General features: G+C 43.1%; 1 pseudogene; it reads left to right on the forward strand.

The window, feature by feature from the left end:
• The first annotated feature begins 2969 nt into the window (after window positions 1–2969).
• On the forward strand, window positions 2970–7159 carry LOC105036885 (disease resistance protein RPM1-like; annotated as a pseudogene).
• The last annotated feature ends 1124 nt before the right edge of the window (window positions 7160–8283 follow it).

Genomic DNA, 8283 nt, shown 5'->3' on the forward strand with positions numbered 1-8283 from the left:
ACACATGACAGTAGTGGTTCAAGTGGTGGAAATTTGCCAGGACAAATGTCCATGCTAAATGGTGACGTCTATTTTAGTAGTAGATAAGAATCATTTATAAATATTATTTTGTAATCCTAAAATAGAGATCTTTTGATGCATCATTGAATCCGGCTTATCTTTAATTTTTTTATCTTTATTATCATACTTTTTACCAATAGAACTCTATCCTTACGAATAGCAATAATAGTGGATTACTTCAACTGTAGTCCCAGCTATATCTTATTCTATACCATCTATCTTCTTTTAAATGGATATTGTGATAATAGTGAAAATTCTTGAAGATCAAAATATCTGGATCTATGCAACCATTATTTTCTTTTGATCATCCTTTTTTCTATCTAATTTGATGGTGATGGTATGCCCGTGCATCTATCCCTAGCAATGAGATTTGTTACGAGTTCCTAGCATGCTCGTATCTAAGAAGTGGGAAGCAAAGCCAACCAATAGGAAAAATCATCTCCAGCGCCCTTGCCACCACTATTATTTAGGAAAAATCATCTGTACCATCCATCATTGCAGCATATGATTTTTTTTTTTTTTTTTTTTTACGGTGGCATATAATAAGGTTTGTTCAGCTGGTTTGGATTTTATAAGAAATCATTTGTGTATGCAATGACTAACAGACTGGTCTGATTTTAAAAACTATTTATCACAAGCCATTTTTTTTGATAGATTAAATTTATTAAACTATTCTCGAAAGAATACATCTATGGCTATCTAAAAATATCGAACAAATCAATAGGGATATCCTTGACAGCCGACATAAAATAGATTCTATGACTAGCAACATATTACGTCATACAGTCTATGGTACTATAAACTTTTTTATAAATATGTTTTTACCTTGAAAGACTGAAGAGATAGTTTGATTCTCCAACGATAGATATTGACATAGAAAGTAGTTATAGCCAAAAATTAAGCCGCACGACTACTTCAAGGAGTACAGGGTTCCCTTCCAGGATAAGATGAGAAGGCTTCAAAATTTTCATTAATAAGCCATCTGACTACCTATCTCGCAAGACCTGTCCAAAGTCAGGCAGCACGTTACAATTTTTTTTCATTTTTCCCCCCTCCTCCGATAGAACCAGTCAATGTGAAACCATCTGCGACGATTTTAAAGTCTGCTAACAAGATATTAAACGTCAACTTCCACCGTTTATGTCCGAAAAAGACGCCCAGCTCATTCATCGCTGCACCTGCACTTGCTCCAAAAATCGGCTGTCCCTTTTCATAAGAAAAAAAATGGAATACAATATTTTAAGCTAACATAAAGAATACTTATTAATTGGAAGAGTAAGTTTATGTTTAACTAGTAGTACTATATTTTTAGGATTATAGAAATCAATTTTTGGCTTTCACCCAAATAATTGATATGATAAATTTTTAAGTAGCACGTCTGCATCTCGAATCCAGGTTATCAATAACAGCTCTCAAAAACTTGCTACTTCTACCAACTAGATCCGTTGACACCAATCAATCTATAAAAAATATCAAGTCAAATTATATAGAGATGTTTAGAATTTATCTAATCATTAATTATTAAGTGCCAATTTATAAGAACCAAAAAATCTATGTATCGAATATGGATATGTAAATTGCTTCCTGTATATGTTGAAGGTGCTTGCTTGTGCCTCTGTTATAATACAAGATACCCGAAATTCTGATTAAGGTAATAAGTGATGGGTAGCATGATTTGCTTATTGATAGGCATAAGGAATTTTGGATTTATTTGGCCTAGACTCCGTCGATGCATCGAGACGAATCTCATAACAATGCAACAGCTTTTGGAGAACGGGGATGGGTGAGATTCTGGCTAAATGGAACCAAGGGCAAGTTTGAACTTAATTAGGTCCTTATACAAACACTAGTAAAATTTTATTTAGTCAAGTAAATTGTAGCAGAGAAATAATGAGAAATGGCTGGAGGATGAGATTTTAATGGGGCCTTGGAGAACCACAAGTCATGTAGTGACAATCTCCCAAATCTCGTCCTCAAGTACTTAAAATTTGAGATAAGATTTGACTCATGGCCGTGATGGTACATTGTATTGTGGTGGCATGGTGTCCACTTCTTGTTTTGCACAAGATCTCGTGTTCTTATCCCGGCCTCCTATGGCGGCATGCGATCGACCAGCCAGCAGAAGTTTAGCAGATGCAGAGAAGGTTCCGAAGGAGAAATTATTGTACGCCTCATTTGACTTCGTCTACCGTATTTATTGTAGGCTAAATCTATCTGATAATCTCTCCTTTTGGAAATCATACAAAGGATATTGCATCCAACCAAATAGCATTGAAATTCTTTTAAAAAACTAGGACCTCCTTTGGAATTTTTATTGCATACACGCCGTGCACTTATGGTCGTGAACTAAAAACCGATGATCGTAATGGGTTGCATATGGTGTAGGCAATTAGACAACACATCACTTTGCTATCAAGAAACTTACGAAAGCGGACAGGGAATAGATGCAGGGCCAATAATTTGATGAAGATATAGGTTCTGCAATAGAAATCTATTGGATACCATATCCAATTCGACCTCATGAATGGGATGGATTCTATCCGATCTATTTAAACTCAGAGATGGGTATAGTTTATAGATAAAATATACTTCACTCTAAACCAAATCTAATGCAACCTTAATTTGAATCCTTTCTTTCGATATTATAATTATTTTAAAATATTTGTAAGATAGGTAACTTACATGATCCGATCCAACCCATCTTATCTATCCTATTTGACCCGGTCCATGCCATCTACTTCATCTGACTCAATTTGAAGTGGTACGGGATGGATATGATATGAGATTTTTAATTATGGGACAGATATGGATTTTAGTGGATCCGTCTCACATTGTATATATTGCTATTCCTATCCACGGTCCGAGTTTATTTGGAAATTTCAAACTGAAGCTACCATTTTACCAAAAAAAAAAAAAAAAGAGCCTTTTCTTGCCAACATTTACATCGGCTTCTACAATAAAAGCTTCTAAGACATCTCCCAAAAAAAAAATCCTCAGACAAGCAAGTAGAGAGAGAGGCGGCATGGCGGAGATTTTGGTTGTTTGTTTGATCAAAAAGCTAGCTTCCACCTTCACGTCGGCAGCAATGAGACGGGTGGTTTCCCAGGCCGCATCGTTGCGACAACTTGAGCAAAAAATTCGTGGAATGATGAGGAATCTGGAGTTGATGCGGGCCTTTCTAAGTTATGCCGACAAATACAGAGCCAACGACGAACTGATGGGCGTCTGGGTGAACCAAGTGAGGGAGATCGCTTACGATATCAACATCCTTGCCGACGAGTTCACCTATCTAACTTCTGCGCAAAGCCGGAGCACACTCAAGAGCCACCTCTACAGTGTCTTCACCGGTCCACAGAACACCAAGGCCTTGCATCATCTCTTGAATGATCTAGAAAATATCAGGAAAGAGCTTGATCGACTTTTAGAAACTGAAGAAAAATACGGCTTTAGGATGACAGGAGGATCGCCTAGTTCGAACAAAAGCTTGCATCTCGCAGAATCAGCACATTTCATCCAGGAAGAGGAGATGGTGGGGTTCGATAAGCACACAGATCTGCTCATGAGATGGCTAATGGATGCGGAGTCCCAGCGCCCCGTGATCTCCGTGTGGGGTATGGGAGGCCCAGGCAAGACCGCCCTGGTCACCACTGCGTACAGAGCCGAGATGGTCGTCAGCCACTTCGGCTGTCGTGCATGGGTTTCTGTATCTCAAAGTTACGACGCCCATGACCTGCTCAAAAGAATCATATTGGCACTGCACCCGGAGAGAGGGCAGGACAATCATCCGCACAGCCTGGATTCTATTCCTTCCCGGGGACTCGTGGAGACACTCAAGTCACTCGTGTATCCTAGGAGGTACCTAATTGTCTTGGATGACGTGTGGCATAAAGAAGTTTGGGATGATGTTGGTAGTGCGTTGTTCGATAATGGTTGTGGGAGCAGAGTCGTCGTTACCACACGGAACCAGGAAGTCGCTTCAGCGGCGGTTGATATCCGGGTTATGAAACTTGAGCCATTGCAAGAATACGAGGCATGGACACTGTTCCGCAAGAAAGCATTTGGGAGAGATAACGATGGAAGCTGTCCTCCAGAACTGGAGGGCTTGGCTAGAAGAATAGTGGAGAAGTGTGATGGCTTGCCATTGGCTTTAGTGTCTATGTCAAGGCACATCTTACGGACCGAAGAGACAAAGATGGCATGGAAGAGCATTCTTGATGGTCCAACATGGGGGAAGAGAGCTGTTAGGATTTGACGCCTCAAGATTCAGCCCCACAGCGAGGTTCGCGGCGAAAAATGGAGTCCAACGAGATCAAGATTATCCGAAACGGAGCTCGGATGGAGGAGATACGAGCTTTTGAAGTCGGCATGAGACCCGAGGCGGCGGAGGACCGCCGGCGGCCGCGGCCGGCGGCAGCGGCATGGCCGTAGGCAGCGTCGCGCGACGTGCGACCCAGGCGCGGGTCGCACATCCCAAGCCCGCGGCCCAGGTGGGCGGGCGGCCCAGCCCGCACGCTGGCCCGTGCACAGGCGCGGGCCGGCCCAGGCCCAGGCGCCCTGCCTGGGCCCTGTTCTCCGGTCCATCGTGGACCGGGTGGTCTACGGGTGGGCCTGTGAGCCGCATGAGCATTTTCCACGTGTTTCTCACGGTCCACGGCACTCTTTCGTGGACCGAAGCGTGATCGGAGGGCCCAGGTGACTCCCGGTCTTGATATGACGGTTTGGGACATTTTTTGGGTTGATTAAGGAGTCCTGATCATGGTCTAAGTCGTGATTAAGGCCTATAAAAGGCCCTGTACATGGAACAGAGGCAGTGGGGTTTGGTTTTGCACTATGAACGCCGTACGGAACCGAGGAAGAAGTGCGTGTTGCTGAGAGAGAAGGAGTAGGAGGCTCCTGGATAGCGGTCGCCAGACACTTCAGGGGTTTAGGGGTCTTCAGAGAAAGAGAGCTTTTGAGAGGGAAACTTTTAGAGAGAGAGAATTGGATGTACAAAGATTGAGGGTGAGGTCTCCTCTTGTAAAATTTTTTTTTTCATAGTGAAGTTTGCATGCCCCGTGGAGGCGAGCTCTTTTGTGGCTGATCCACGTATTTTAATTGTTTTGTTTTGTTTCTTCTTTCTTCCTGCTGCATCACATGGTACTGAAAAGGTCTTGGAAGGTGGTGTCCAGGCCAGACATCCACCCAACAAGAGCGAACCTGAATCTCCTCAAGATCTCTGCAAACTTAAACCGCAGCATCGATGGCCTACCGCATCAACTCAAGAACTGCTTCCTGTATTGCAGCATATTTCCGAAAGGCCATGTCATCAAAAGAAAATCTTTGATCAGATTATGGGTGGCAGAAGGATTTGTACGGGAAGGTGCAGAGCGCACAGCAGAGAAGGCGGCAGAGCAGTGCCTCAACCAACTTGTTAGCCAATCTGTGCTCCAGGTGACAGAGGAATGAATTTGGAAGGGTGAGCCGCCTTCGAATGCATCTTCTTATGAGGGACCTGATTGTGGCTAGATCAAGAGAAGAGAATTTCCACCAGATCTATGACACTGATGCAGGAGGGATGCTGCAAAATAGAGTTCAGAGTCTTTCAATAATTGGAAGCAGGGGTGATCCCAATTGAACGAAAAGATGCCCAAACTTCGATCTTTCCATGTCTTCTCATCAGTTTTGGCCCCTTCCCTGCTCTCCAACTTTAGGCTATTGACGGTTTTGAATCTATACCGAGCTCCTATTGAAAGACTACCAAGCGATGTCGTCGATCTCTTTAACCTGTGCTACTTGTGTATTCGGAAGACTAGAGTTATAGAGCTTCCCGTTGCAATTGGTAAGTTGCGGAGCCTAGAATACTTGGATGCATGGCACACTCATGTGGAGAACTTGCCATGGGGAATAACAAGTCTGGAAAACTTGCAGCACCTTATGGCAAAAAAATTTGAAGGTAAAACTTCAAGATACACAGATAGCACGAGTGGGGTGCAAATTCTTGACACAGTACAGAATTTGAAGCGCCTACAGACACTGAAAGCTGTTGTGGCAAACGAAGACATGATAAAAGGCCTGAGTAATTTGACACATTTGAGAAGATTAGAAATTGTAGAAGTAAGAAACATGCATTGTGTTAAGCTGGCTAAGTCCATACTGAAGATGAAACACCTTCGTCACTTGGTTGTTGAAAGAAAACACTGGCATGAGACATTGCAGTTGGGATCTCTAGAACCACCACCGCCCCTGCTTCAAAAGCTGAGTTTGTATGGTAAGCTGGAGGGGAGGGTGTTGCCTCATTGGGTTAATTCCCTCACAAACCTCACGCATCTAACACTGCAATCATCTGGGATTGGAAAAAATTCGCTTCGTTCGCTCTCCTTGTTGCCCAAACTAGTATATCTTGTTCTTTTAGAAGTATATGATGAGCAGAAATTGGATTTTGATGCAGGATGGTTCCATGAGCTCAGATTACTCCGGTTACAGGACATGGGCCATCTCAGGAGCATTGAAATAAAGCAGGGAGCACTGGTAAACTTACATGAGCTATTTGTGGTGAGATGCCGAGAGTTGAAGATGGTGCCCACTGGCATCGAAACCCTCATACATCTCCAAAAGTTGGTGCTTGATGACATGCCAAATGAATTAGTGGAGAAGCTGCATGTAGGGTCAGAGACTGAGGTGGATCGCTTAAAGGTTCTGCATATCCCCATTATCATGAACTGGGTTAGAAGTGGGGACAGATGGATTGAACAAAGGCTTTCCTGATGGTGAACATATCCTCAGTATGCTTGGAAGAACATGTCAGGGATCATGGGCTGAGGTCACGGCTTAATGGTCCAACATGCATGAAGTTTGAATATTTCCTCTAAGGAAGGGTGATCTGAGACAGCTGAGGTGCGTTCTAGTCTCCTTCCAATACTTTCACATCCTAGTGAATATTTCATGATATTTTGGGTGAAGGGGAGGTTTGAGAGGAAATAGTTCAGAATAATATGATAAAAGTTGATATACTTTTTTCTTTTTTGAGGATAATAAAAGTTGATATACTAGCATATGTTAATCTTTTTAAATGTGTATAGCTGTAAGAGTTTAAAGAATAAATATCTGTAGATTCTCATGATGATATACTTGCATAGATACATTAATCTTTTTAAATGTGTATGACTATAAGAGTCTAAAGGACAAGTATCTGCAGATTCTCATGAAGATAAAAGTTGATGTGTTTGTAAATTCTTCCCCTGTTTTTCCTTAATAAAATCTGTGTGGCTACTTGCCTCCCTCGCCACCCAAAAAACAAAAAAGTGTTGTCTGTAGATTCCGAAGTTCTTTCTTCTTGCCTAGATTCTGCTAAATACTTGCACCTTGTGATGTTGGGTGCAGTTGTTGAGCTTGCTGAATTGAAGGGTACCTGTTTGAAATCGTGTCAAGCAGAACATCTCATCGTTCTGCAGTGATAGTTCATAATGCTTCAATCTGTATCTTAGTTACAGCTGAAAAAGGAAAGAGACATTTTGAGGGAAGCAAATTTTTTGAATTCAAATTCTGATCCCTCCAACTGCCTGGCAATCTCCAAGTCTCCGCCTTGGATCGGATCCCCTACTCTTCTGCATTCTCATCGATCTGACCCTTTTAGCCTGAGAGCCGAGGTTTCTATCCTTGCTGGGGAACCGATCAGCAACCATTGATTGTACGGGGCTTAAACACCTGGTCTCTTCAGATGTCACCACCTTTCGCTCGTCCATCGTGGCTTTCAAAGGACGCAGGTGGTCCCTTCCAGGTCCGTGTGCTGGCATTTCTTTTGGGTCGCACCCTCCCTTCCTGTCTCAGGTTCGCTTGGATGTAGGGTCTAAAGGCCCCAGTGACCCCACTTTCTCCTCAGAAACAATGCTCCTCGACGTCTCACAGGTATATGGTGCTGCGTCGGTCGAGGTGGTTGAGGCGCCCATGCCTCCTGCTCCGATCACGTCTGAAATTGCGTCTGTTAGCATTCTCAAAGGACAACGGGTTAAATGTAACACCCCGGCCCATTTGGGCCCTGGACCAAGCCCATATAAGAGCCCAAATCCAATAAAAAAAAAAAAAAAATAGAACGGGAAGAAGACTCCCATCGAGAGTCTTCTTCTCCGATGAATCCCGAATAGAAAGGGAGTCCTAGGACCACCGGAGCCCTAGGACCTCTATAAATAAGCCTCTCCCTCTCTCAAGACCCTCCACCGGTGATCTTTGAGCCCGATTCCTCTCCTT

This window comes from Elaeis guineensis, chromosome 1, assembly GCF_000442705.2.
Source record: "Elaeis guineensis isolate ETL-2024a chromosome 1, EG11, whole genome shotgun sequence".
Taxonomy (NCBI): Eukaryota; Viridiplantae; Streptophyta; class Magnoliopsida; order Arecales; family Arecaceae; genus Elaeis; species Elaeis guineensis.